A 13,309-nucleotide genomic window follows, 5' to 3' on the forward strand; every position below is an offset into this window, starting at 1 on the left:
CATTAAAATTATCAACTCACATCTGTCATGGATATCACTCACCCAATCCACGTCTACTAGCATAGCATGGCATAATAATAAGCAAACGTAGAAGTAACTCCCAAGGGTTTTTATAATAATACAGGTAATAGGTACTACCTCATCTACTTCCCATCCCACAATTTAATTAGATCCTAATCATGCAATGTGAGAGGATTGATCTAATGCAACAAAACATGGGTTGTAGAAAAGGTATGATCAAAGTGTTACTTGCCTTGCTGATGATCCGCGAGTCCTAGGGTTTCGAAGAAACAGGCGGCGCAATCCGGGTAATCTATCGCAGACAAACAACAAGCACACAATAAGTACTCAACTAATGCACAGGTAAAACTCGAACGAGAAAACGAACCAGAAAGTTCAACTTAAGAACTCCGGTTGCAAAGAAAGAAAAAAAAACCGAACAAAGCGACGAAAACTAACGGCGGAAGAAAACAACTCGGTTCTAGCAAGTTGAATCTAGGTCAAATTTTACCGTAGCAAAAACTTGTTCAAGTTGATTAGATGGAACGGCGGTTTCGAGACAAAACTCTAGGCGCTTGAATCACCTGATTCCGATAAACGAGCGAGTAGAAAGACTAGAACGAAGATCGGATCGGAGATCGCGATCGCGGAATAAATCCGACGAGAAATAAATGAAGAACGGTTGAACGAACGGACGTTCATTAACCGGGAAGGATCGGTGATCACGTTCGTTGAGACGAACGGTCCGAAAGAAGAACGAAAACCAATCTAGGGTTTTCGGAAAAGAAACCGAAAAGAAACGGAAAACCGATCTAGAAAACCAGAACGGTTAGCGAAGAACCGGAAAGAAAACGAATCGGAAGAGAAGAAAAGAATCGGAACGATTAGAAGAAAACGATTCAAGAAAAAGAGACGCGGGGCAACCTCGGCGAGGTCTCCGGCGAGGGGCGGCGGCGGCGGCGACGGTGACGCATGGCGCGGGCGGTGGCTTAGGGCGGCGCGCGGGTGAGGGGTGGCGCGGCGCGGGGTGTGGTGGAGCTCTAGGCTTTGGGTTTGATGATTTAGAGGAGGGGTGCTTGGGTATTTATATTGGGGAGGGGTGAGGAGACTTGGGGTAGGGGACAAGAATTAGACTAGGAATAGGAATAGAAAAGAGGGAAGGAAAAGATCTAGAAATAGAAAAGGAATATACGGAAGTAGGACCAAAGTCCTACTAGGATTCGGTCCTAGCAAGAGGCGGCGGCGGCCGGCCGGCTCCTGGCGCTGCTGCATGCTGCGCGCGCAGGGAGGCTAAGGCGGTGGCTGGCTGGGCCTTGGCCCGGCTGGGCCTGCGGTAAGTTTTTTTTAAACGGTTCAGCGCGCAGAAAAAAAAACAAAAAGAGAACTAAACGAACTCCGAAAAATCTAAAGTAAATTTTCCCCGACTCCTAAAAATGAGCCGAACAAAATGAACTTTTCTCCGGACCTAAAATGCAATTTTTGAAAACGCGCATTTTTCCCTATCCAAATAAAATGCAAATAAACACCGGCAAACAAAATTGATCTATTTATTAAATCTTCATTTTCCCTAAATTTTGGGAAAGTCATATTATTCCCTCTCTCATATATTTTGACACCAGAAAAATTATTGAAGATAAAATAAAATAAATCAAATGATCCTCCTTTTCAAAATTTGAGAAATCTCAAATATGAAAATAACGAAATCTCCAACTCTCCCCGAGGGTCCTTGAGTTGCGTGAAATTTCTAGGATCAACCAAAATGCAAGAAAAATATGATATGCATGATGATCTATGTATAACATTCCAAATTGAAAATTTGGGATGTTACATTTGATAACAAAGGAATTATGATATCCAAAACGAAGGATCAGAAGCAGACGCTCTGATCAAAGATGGATAGTCGAATAGACATATGGTCGTACAATCGACGGCAAATTGATTGGCCAAGAACTAGCTCATGTCCGAAGTGACATCTAAGCTGAAGGGAAGAATTCTAATTGCTTGATGATTGCGAGCATTCGCAAACATATCGAATTAATATACTCAAAATAATAGTGACAAAGGGTGCCAATAAGATTACTAGACTTATGGGATTAACCATAATGCAAGCAAGCAAGAATTTCAAAAGCAATAGGTTGGTCAGGATTTTCGGAAGACCGAATGGTATTTCAAAGACTTTTGTGAAACACATGAATCAACTGGGATGAACGGATACTCGACAAGTACGAGGAATTAAACGTAGGGGTATTTCTGCGGTAAGGAACTACAATGCAGTGGCACAAGGAATTCTTAAAAGTCAAAGAACAATTCGATGCATCTTGTAATAACAAGAGCAGTTGGGAATGAACGTAAGAAGGACATGTGTAAGTACTTATCCATAGGGAAGTATCGGTGGTAGGGGATTGCAAAAGCGACAGGCACAGAGTCTCGAGAGAACATCAGGGAGTATCTTCGGAATCTTCCGATGCAGCAGGCGATCATCTGTAATAAGGGGCTCTCTGAAAGGAAGTAGTTACGAGAACCTAGAGTCAGAGTAAGTAAAATCATTTAATCCCGAATAGAAGAGAGATCAGAATCCCAGAGTATAGGCCGAGGAATAAAAGATCCTAATACCACCCAAATGGCGACGTGGGCCCGTAAGACACACAGCCATGTTAGTAAAAAGTTTTGTAATGTCTAGACTCGACTTCGGCCAAGGAGTGTGGAAGGGGGATTCCTACAGGCAGTTGGCTCTGATACCAACTTGTGACGCCCCCGATTCAATCGTACACTAATTATACACGCAAACATGTACGATCAAGATCAGGGTCTCACGGGAAGATATCACAACACAACTCTACAAATAAGATAAGTCATACAAGCATCATATTACAAGCCAGGGGCCTCGAGACCTCGAATACAAGAGCTCGATCATAGACGAGTCAGCGGAAGCAACAATATCTGAGTACAGACATAAGTTAAACAAGTTTGTCTTAATAAGGCTAGCACAAACTGAGATACAGATCGAAAGAGGCGCAGGCCTCCTGCCTGGGATCGTCCTAAACTACTCCTGGTCGTCGTCAGCGGGCTGCACGTAGAAGTAGGCACCTCTAGTGTAGTAGGAGTCATCGTCGATGGTGGCGTCTGGCTCCTGAGCTCCATCGTCTGGTCGCAGCAATCGGGTATAGAAAGGGGGAAAAGGGGGGAAAAAGCAATCGTGAGTACTCATCCAAAGTACTCGCAAGCACGGAGCTACACTACATATGTATGCATTGGTATCAAATGAAAAAGGGGTATCATATGTGGACTGAACTGCAGAATGCCGGAATAAGAGGGGCATAGCTAGTCCTGTCGAAGACTACGCTTCTGGCCACCTCCATCTTGCAGCATGTAGAAGAGAGCAGAAGGTAAGTTCACCAAGTAGCATCGTGTAGCATAATCCTACCCGGCGATCCTCCCCTCGTCGCTCTGTGAGAGAGTGATCACCGGTTGTATCTGGCACTTGGAAGGGTGTGTTTTATTAAGTATCCGATTTTAGTTGTCATAAGGTCAAGGTACAACTCCAAGTCGTCCTGTAACCGAAGATCACGGCTATTCAAATAGATTAACTTCCCTACAGGGGTGCACCACATTTCGCAACACGCTTGATTCCCTTTGTCCGGACACACTTTTCTGGGTCATGCCTGGCCTCGGAAGATCAACATGTTGCAACCCTACCTAGGAACAACAGAGAGGTCAGCACGCCGGTCTAAATCCCATGCGCGCAGGGGTCTGGGCCCATCGCCCATTGCACACCTGCATGTTGCGTACGCGGCCGGTGAGCAGACCTAGCAACCTCCATTACAAAGGAAGTTGCGTTACGCGGTCCAACCCGGCGCGCGCCGCTCAGTCGCTGACGTCACGAAGGCTTCGACTGATACCACGACGTTGAGTGCCCATAACTGTCCCCGCGTAGTTGGTTAGTGCGTATAGGCCAGTAGCCATACTCAGATCAAATGCCCAGATCTCGTTAAGCGTGTTATTTTGAAGTAACCGCGAACGCCCACCAGGGCCAGGCCCACCTCTCCCCCAGGTGGTCTCAACCTGCCCTGTCGCTCCGCCTCAAAGTAACAGTCGGGGCCATCGGGAACTCAGGCCCACCACTACCTGGATGGATCCACCTGCCCCTTCAGCCCCCATCTCCGAACAGTATCATAAGTAATGTAACAGTATAAAGTATATATCATATGCCCGTGATCACCTCCCGAAGTGATCACGACCCATTAGTATAGCATGGCAGACGGACAAGAGTGTAGGGCCACTGATGGAACACTAGCATCCTATACTAAGCATTTAGGATTGCAGGTAAAGGTAACAACAGTAGTAGCAAGGACATGCTATGCATCAGGATAGGATAACGGAATGCAGTAACATGCTACACTACTCTAATGCAAGCGGTAGAGAGAAGAATAGGCGATATCTGGTGATCAAAGGGGGGGGGGCTTGCCTGGTTGCTTTGGCAAGAAGGAGGGGTCATCGTCGACGTAGCGTACTCAGGGGCATCAGCGTCAGTCTCGGGCTCTACCGGAGAAGAAGAGGGGGAGAAACAGTAAATTCATTGCAAACAGATGCATGACGATGCATGACAAAGCAAACAGCGGTGCTAGGTATGTCGTGACGCGGTAGTAGGTGATACCGGCGAAGAGGGAAAACATCCGGGAAAGTAGCCCCGGGTGTAACACCCCGTATGTAACCTACCATATTTGTATTCCAACTCTTGCCATTTCCGGCACTAAGTTATGATATTTCCTCGTTGTCGGGTTTTTGCCTCCGTGTGCTTTTGTCTTTGTCATGCATCTCATATCATGTCATCATGTGCATTGCATTTGCATACGTGTTCGTCTCATGCATCCGAGCATTTTCCCCGTTGTCCGTTTTGCATTCCGGCGCTCCTATGTCCTTTGGTGCCCTTTCTACCTCTTTTCGTGTGCGGGTGTTAAACATTTTCAGATTGGACCGAGACTTGTCATGCGGCCTTGGTTTACTACCGGTAGACCGCCTGTCAAGTTTCGTACCATTTGGACTTCGTTTGATACTCCAACGGTTAACCGAGGAACCGAAAAGGTCTCGTGTGTGTTGCAGCCCAACACCTCTCCAAAGTGGCCCAAAACCCACCTAAACCCCCTCCATCATCTAGATTGTTCGATCACGATCGCGTGGCCGAAAACCATGCTCAATTTGGAGCCTCCTAGCTCCCTCTACCTATATAAAGGCCTCTTCCCCCGAAAATCCGGACGACACCCTAACCTCCCCATCCCCTCGCGCCGCCGGATGAATTTTCGTCGGACGGACGTGTCCGATCCACCCGCCAGCGCCACATGGCGCCTCCCTATTCGCCGCCGCGCCGATCCACATCGCCGGCCCGGAGAGCCCAGGGCGGGCCCTCCCGGCCCGCGCGCCCCGTCGCCCGACTCGTCGCCCGCCATCGGCGAAGTCCGCTGCAGAGCCGCCGCCTTCCTCCCGCCGGCGAGCTCCGCCACTCGCCATCACCGGCCGCCGCCTCGCCGGACTCGGACTGGAGCACCTCGCCGCGCCGCCCGCTCCGCCCGGAGCCGCCCAACACCGCCAACACCGAGCGTTAGCGCCGCCCCGCGAGTCCCCGGCCTTCCCGCGCCCGAGCTCCACCGGCCGCAGTCGTCTTCGTCAATTCCGGCGAGAGCGCCGCCGCCTCGAAGTCCGTGCCTCGCCAGATCTGGATCTGCCGCTACAATAAACCCTAGCTTGGGTTGACTTTCTCTCCAACTCCCCGTAATTTTTAGGCTTTTTCATCGCATCATAACTCTGCATCCGTGGCTCCGATTCGTGCGTGTAGCATATCAAAATGTTCGTCTCGACGAGTACTTCATTTCAAATCATTGCATCATGTTCATTTGAGCTCATCTTGATGCCCTAAATGCTGTTGGAAGATTGCTAGTTTATGTTAGTTTCAGATTCTTATCAGTAAATGGTCATTTGTCATTTTTGCCATGATTGATGTGTGCCTCCTATGAATGTGAGCTCTACATGAGTTTTGAAGTATGCCATGCCATCTTTACAGGGGTGTATGCCATGTATTTTTGTGATCTCTGTGGTGACTAGCACAAGCATGCAAAGTAGCTTACTTAATGTTACTGATTTCAAGGACTTAGAAATATTCTAAGTCTTGGCCCAATCATTATTTTTATGCCATGTGTTCATGTTGATACAGAGTGATCCATGCCTCTTTTGAGCATGATCAATAAGGATGTTTTGTAGATATTGTGGTGCTCTATCCATCCGTGTCTTTGTTTGCATTTATGGAGCACCCTAGCTTGACTCAATCGAGCTCTACTTTTGCTATAAAATGTTCCTGGCAGAATGTTTACATGTTAAGCATTTTTGCCGAGGTTGTTGTAGTTGATCCGTGCATGCTATGATGTTGTTCTTGCCATGTCTAGCTTCTATGCCATGTCAACTTGGTGGTTTTATGCTTAGTGTATCATGCAATGCCTTGTGGTGAGTGCATCGAGCTCGTAAACATTCCTACTTGATATAAGTTTTGCCATGTTCCAGTTTTTCACTAAGTCTGAATATGTTAACGATAATTGCTATGTTCACATGGTTGCCATTGCATTTTCTGATCCCTTTTGGCTTATGGTCAGTAAGGGACTTTTGTTGTATGCTTTGAGTAGCTTCATTCCATGCCTTTCTTTGCCATGATATGTTCCTGTAGCATGTTGTTATCGTGCTCTAAACATTGCTTCCTGATGTTAAATTCCCGACATGTTATTTTCACCAAGTCTGTAACCTGATATCTTTTGCACTTTTGCCATGCTTGTTTGAGCCTGCTATTGATTGATTTAGCCGTAGCTCAGTGTTCATCTTTTGTTAAGCATCTTGAGTGGATCCCTGCCATGTATTTTGTTGCTAAGTTAGAGTACTTTAGCATGTTGTTGTTGTTGCATTTAGATGGCCTCGTGCTGTTAATCACAGATCGGTGCCATACTTGTTTTGCTTGCCATTTCCAAACCGTGCATCCGATTCCGGTGATCTTTATATCGATTTCGACCGAAATCAACTCCTCTTTCCAGTGGCACTCTTGGTTTTCCAAGTTGAGGCCAGGTTCAATCTTTCCTTTCTGAAACATGCATATGCATAGCATATCGCATCCCGCATGTCATGTCATGTTTTGCATGATGTTGCTTGTGCATTGCACGTGGTTGATTGTGTCTCCCTTTGCTTGTTGTTATTGCTTGGGTAGAGCCGGGAGATGAGTACGTGATCGAGGAGCCCGTTGAGTACGCTTACGAGGATCAAGCTAAAGTCAACTCGGAGAACTTTGCAGGCAAGATGACCATACCCTCGAAATCACTTCTATCTTTGCTTGCTAGATGCTCGCTCTTTTGCTATACCTATGCTACGATACCTACCACTTGCTTATAATGCCTCCCATATTGCCATGTGAAACCTCTAACCCACCTTGTCCTAGCAAACTGTTGTTTGGCTATGTTACCGCTTTGCTCAGCCCCTCTTATAGTGTTGCTAGTTGCAGGTGAAGATTGGAGTTTGTTCCTTGTTGGAACATGTTCTTTGTTGGGATATCATTATTATATCTTGTCTATTTTAATGCACCTATATACTTGGTAAAGGGTGGAAGGCTCGGCCTTATGCCTGTTGTTTTGTTCCACTCTTGTCGCCCTAGTTTCCGTCATACCGGTGTTATGTTCCTTGATTTTGCGTTGGGTTATAATGGGAACCCCTTGACAGTTCGCCTTGAATAAAACTCCTCCAGCAATGCCCAACACTGGTTTTACCATTCGCCACCTAGCCTTTTTTCCCTTGGGTCCCGCAGACTCAAGGGTCATCTTTATTTAAACCCCCGGGCCAGTGCTCCTCTGAGTGTTGGCCCAACCTGTCAGCTGCCGGTGGCCACCAGGGGCAACTCTGGGCTGGCCTGCCGGAACCTTGGATAATCGGGTGTGCCCTGAGAACGAGATATGTGCAGCTCCTATCGGGATTTGTCGGCACATTCGGGTGGCTTTGCTGGTTTAGTTTTACCATTGTCGAGATGTCTTGTAACTGGGATTCCGAGTCTGATCGGATTGTCTTGGGAGAAGGAATATCCTTCGTTGACCGTGAGAGCTTGTGATGGGCTAAGTTGGGACACCCCTGCAGGGATTTGATCTTTTGAAAGTCGTGCCCGCGGTTATGGGCAGATGGGAATTTGTTAATGTTCGGTTATAGAAAACCTAAAGATTACCTTAATTAAAATGAGTGTGTGGCCGTGATGGTCTCTTTTCGGTGGAGTCCGGGAAGAGAACACGGTCTCGTGTTTTGCTTGATCGTAGGTTGTTCTAGGATCACTTCTTGATCATAGTTTCTCGGCCGTGCCTTTGCCTTCTCTTCTCGCTCTCATTTGCGTATGTTAGCCACCATTTATGCTAGTCGCTTGCTGCAGCTCCACATCATACCTTTTACCCTTCCTATGAGCTTAAATAGTCTTGATCGCGAGGGTGTGAGATTGCTGAGTCCCTGTGACTCACAGATTACTTCCAAAACCATATGCAGGGACTAATGATACCGCTCCAGGTGATTCGACTGAGCTCAAGTGGGAGTTCGATGAGGACTCAGGACGATACTACGTTTCCTTTCCAGACGATCAGTAGTGGTGCCCAGTTGGGGCGATCGGGGACTTTGTCGCATTTGGGGTTGTTCTTTATTTTGGTTCCGTAGTCCGACCTTGATTGTATCTGGATGAATGCTATGATATTTATGCTATTGTGTGACGTGGCGAGTGTAAGCCAACTATGTATCTATTTTCCTTATTCATTACATGGGTTGTTGTGAAGATTACCTCACTTGCGACATTGCTTACAATGCGGTTATGCCTCTAAGTCGTGCTTCGACACGTGGGAGATATAGCCGCATCGTGGGCGTTATAAGTTGGTAATCAGAGCCTTCCCCAACCTTAGGAGCCCCCTACTTGATCGAATCGCTGGCGTTGTTGAGTCTAGAAAAATGTTTTGAGTCATTTAGGATTATATATATCGAAGAGTAGGATTCTTTTTACTCCTCAGTCCCTTCATCGCTCTGGTGAGGCATCCTAACGTAGAGTTTTGACTCTTCTCTTCTCAAATTTCACTAAAAAAATTTAGGATCACGCGGGTATCTTAGAATCGTTTTGATGGTTTTGTGACGAGAACATTGTTCTTGGTGCCTCTGCCTCCTGACATTTAGGGGTTGTGGCAGTGTCCCAGGGAGTTGAGCTCCGAGGTGTTGTCGTCACAATTTTATCGTTGCAATTCTGGAATACCTGAGTTTCGCCGACATCGAAAATCTCTTTTATGCAGTTGTTGGTGAGATAACCTCGACGCCACCCAGTACTGGGGCGGGAGTTCGGGAGTATTGCCATAACTCGTATAACGGATGCTTTTCGAAGGTTGAGGTAAATGATTTCCGAAGGTTTCTTGGTTACGTGTTGAAGGATGGATACAGCTGGATGTAGGATTTGCTAGCTTTGGGTGAGATATTATGCTTCCCCTGTATCCCCAACACCTGATTGCATAACCGGAAAGGTTCGGGAGTTTCATAGGTGGGAATTCATGTAGCTCTAGAATTTCTTCCGCAAATATTTGGTTTGTGATTGGGTAATCCCAAGTATTTGTTCTTGTCCGTACCTTGTTGTTTTATTCTTCTACCTCTATCTAAGTGGCTTCTCAATTTATGGAAGCGTGACCATTTCAATTGGAATGCATTCGTTCATTTTGTTTAGATGTTAAGACTATATGTTGCAATTTTGATCCATTTGATTCATCTTGAATATATGTCTGTCAAGATGCTAACGGATGTCACCCTCTTCAGGATGGCTCCTCCAACGCGTTCGAATCCTGATCCGCCACCACCACCTCCACCTCCGGAGGCATGGCAAGCTGTGATGGCCACTACCAATGCAAACACGCAGATGCTCATGCAACTCTTGCAAGAGCGCAACCAAGGGAATCATGGCCATGGCAACTTTCAGAATCAGTTTGCTACACTCAACCAGTTCCTCGCTAACCAGCGAAAGACCTTCAGTAACTGTGGCGAGGCAATAGACGCTGATGATTGGCTCATGGATATCTGCAAGCATTTCGAGTGCAGCAACGTCAGGCCTGAGGACTTTGTCAAGTTTGCCTCGTTCTAACTCAAAGACCAAGTTGCTGAGTGGTATCAGCAATACAAAGATTCCAGAGGAGGCCGTGTGGTTACCTGGGATGAATTCCGTCAAGACTTCAAAGCTCACCACATTCCTCAGAGTGTTGTTGAGAGCAAGCGTGAGGAATTCCGCAACCTGAAGCAAGGCAGGTTGTCTATTTACCAGTATAACATCATGTTCCAGAAGCTCGCTCGTTTCGCTAAGCAAGACGTCCCCGACGAGAAGAGCATGATTTATCAGTTCAGAGGTGGCCTCAGAGAAGATCTTCATCTAGCTCTCGTGCTCTTTGAGCCGCAGAAGTACGATGAGTTTTACAACATGGCACTGAAACAAGAGGCTGCTCAACTCAAGTGCGATGCTTCCAAGAAGCGAGTCAGAGATGCAACTCCTTCCTCAACTCAAGTGGTAACTAAGCAGCAAAAGTATTGGTTGCCTCCTCCTCCTCCGTTCCGTCAGCCTTATCAGCAGAAGAGCAAAGGTGGCAATGGATCTTCCCACCCACCCAACCCAGGCTTTCAGAACAAGACTCCGTCTCATGCTCCAAGATCAAGTGCTCCGTATCACTGTCCGCTCTCGGAGGTCACGTGCAACAAGTGTCAGCGGAAGGGTCACTATGCCAACAAATGCTTCAATCAGAGGCGTCTTCCTCCTCCTCCTGTGATATCTGCTAGCACTGCAGTGGTCAAGCATAATCCCAAGCACGCCAAGGTCAACTTGTTGAACGCAGCTCAGGCAGAGGACTCGTCAGATGTGATTATGGGTAACCTTCCTGTTAACGATATTCCTGCAAAAGTTCTTTTTGACACTGGTGCATCGCATTGTTTCATCTCGATACCATTTGCATCTAAGCATGAGTTGGCTTTCCAAGTTTTGCCTAGACCGATAGCAGTTGTCTCTCCGGGTAAACGCATGAATGCTAACTCCATGGTTCCGGATGTTACCATCACGATGGGTGACTACAAGTTTCTGTCTTCTCCTACTATTCTTGGTGACTCGGATATTGATCATATTCTTGGAATGGAATGGCTTTCTAAGCACAAGGCTCAGCTTGATTGTGCTGCCAGGCAGATTCAATTGACACATTCGTCTGAGGATGTAATCGTCTTTGCCGCTCGTGATGATACCATTCGACTGTTTTCTCTCAATGAGAAGGGTGAGCTGGATGCCATCTCTCAGATTCCAGTCGTTTGTGAATATCAAGACGTCTTTCCAGAATAGCTTCCAGGAATGCCTCCGCACCGGCCAGTTGAATTCGTCATCGATCTTGAGCCTGGCACGGAACCTGTTTGCAAACGTCCTTACAAGCTTGGACCTGAAGAGTTGAAGGAGCTGAAGAAGCAACTCGATATTCAAGAGCGTATGGGTCTCATCCGACCAAGTTCTTCTCCATGGGGTTGTGGTGTTCTTTTCGTCAAGAAGAAGGATGGAACGGACCGACTCTGTGTCGACTACCGTCCATTGAACAAGAAGACCATAAAGAACAAGTACCCACTTCCCAACATCAACGAGCTGTTTGAACAACTCAAAGGTGCTCAAGTATTCTCCAAGCTTGATCTCCGTATGGGCTATCATCAAATTCGCATTCGTGAAGAAGATATCCCCAAGACAGCATTCAGAACAAGCTATGGTTCATATTGAAGGAAATATGCCCTAGAGGCAATAATAAAGTTATTATTTATTTCCTTATATCATGATAAATGTTTATTGTTCATGCTAGAATTGTATTAACCAGAAACATAATACATGTGTGAATACATAGACAAACAGAGTGTCACTAGTATGCCTCTACTTGACTAGCTTGTTGATCAAAGATGGTTATGTTTCCTAACCATAGACATGAGTTGTCATTTGATTAACGGGATCACATCATTAGGAGAATAATGTGATTGACTTGACCCATTCCGTTAGCTTAGCACTTGATCGTTTAGTTTGTTGCTATTGCTTTCTTCATGACTTATACATGTTCCTATGACTATGAGATTATGCAACTCCCGTTTACCGAAGGAACACTTTGTGTGCTACCAAACGTCACAACGTAACTGGGTGATTATAAAGGTGCTCTACAGCTGTCTCCAAAGGTACTTGTTGGGTTGGCGTATTTCGAGATTAGGATTTGTCACTCCGATTGTCGGAGAGGTATCTCTGGGCCCACTCGGTAATGCACATCACTATAAGCCTTGCAAGCATTGCAACTAATGAGTTAGTTGCGGGATGATGTAATTACGGAACGAGTAAAGAGACTTGCCGGTAACGATATTGAACTAGGTATTGAGATACCGACGATCGAATCCCGGGCAAGTAACATACCGATGACAAAGGGAAGAACGTATGTTGTTATGCGGTCTGACCGATAAAGATCTTCGTAGAATATGTAGGAGCCAATATGGGCATCCAGGTCCCGCTATTGGTTATCGACCAGAGAGGTGTCTCGGTCACATATACTTATCATAAATGCTGTAGTGCTCCCACTCACTTTCTTGTAAATACAGGCTTCACCGCAAGTCTGTATAAAACTATATGCTTTGATTAACTTATCAAAGCGTATATTCCAACTCCGAGATGCTTGCACCAGTCCATAGATGGATCGCTGGAGCTTGCATATTTTGTTAGCACCTTTAGGATTGACAAAACCTTCTGGTTGCATCATATACAACTCTTCTTTAATAAATCCATTAAGGAATGCAGTTTTGTTTATCCATTTGCCAGATTTCATAAAATGCGGCAATTGCTAACATGATTCGGACAGACTTAAGCATAGATACGAGTGAGAAACTCTCATCGTAGTCAACACCTTGAACTTGTCGAAAACCTTTTGCGACAATTCTAGCTTTGCAGATAGTAACACTACTATCACCGTCCGTCTTCCTCTTGAAGATCCATTTATTTTTTATGGCTTGCTGATCATCGGGCAAGTCAACCAAAGTCCACACTTTGTTCTCATACATGGATCCCATCTCAGATTTTATGGCCTCAAGCCATTTCGTGGAATCTGGGCTCATCATCGCTTCCTCATAGTTCATAGGCTCGTCATGGTCAAGTAACATGACCTCCAGAACAGGATTAACGTACCACTCTGGTGCGGATCTCACTCTGGTTTACCTACAAGGTTCGGTAGTAACTTGATTTGAAGTTTACATG

Source organism: Triticum urartu, chromosome 5A (genome assembly GCF_056163025.1).
Source record: "Triticum urartu cultivar PI428250 chromosome 5A, HENAU_Tu73, whole genome shotgun sequence".
Classification (NCBI taxonomy): domain Eukaryota; kingdom Viridiplantae; phylum Streptophyta; class Magnoliopsida; order Poales; family Poaceae; genus Triticum; species Triticum urartu.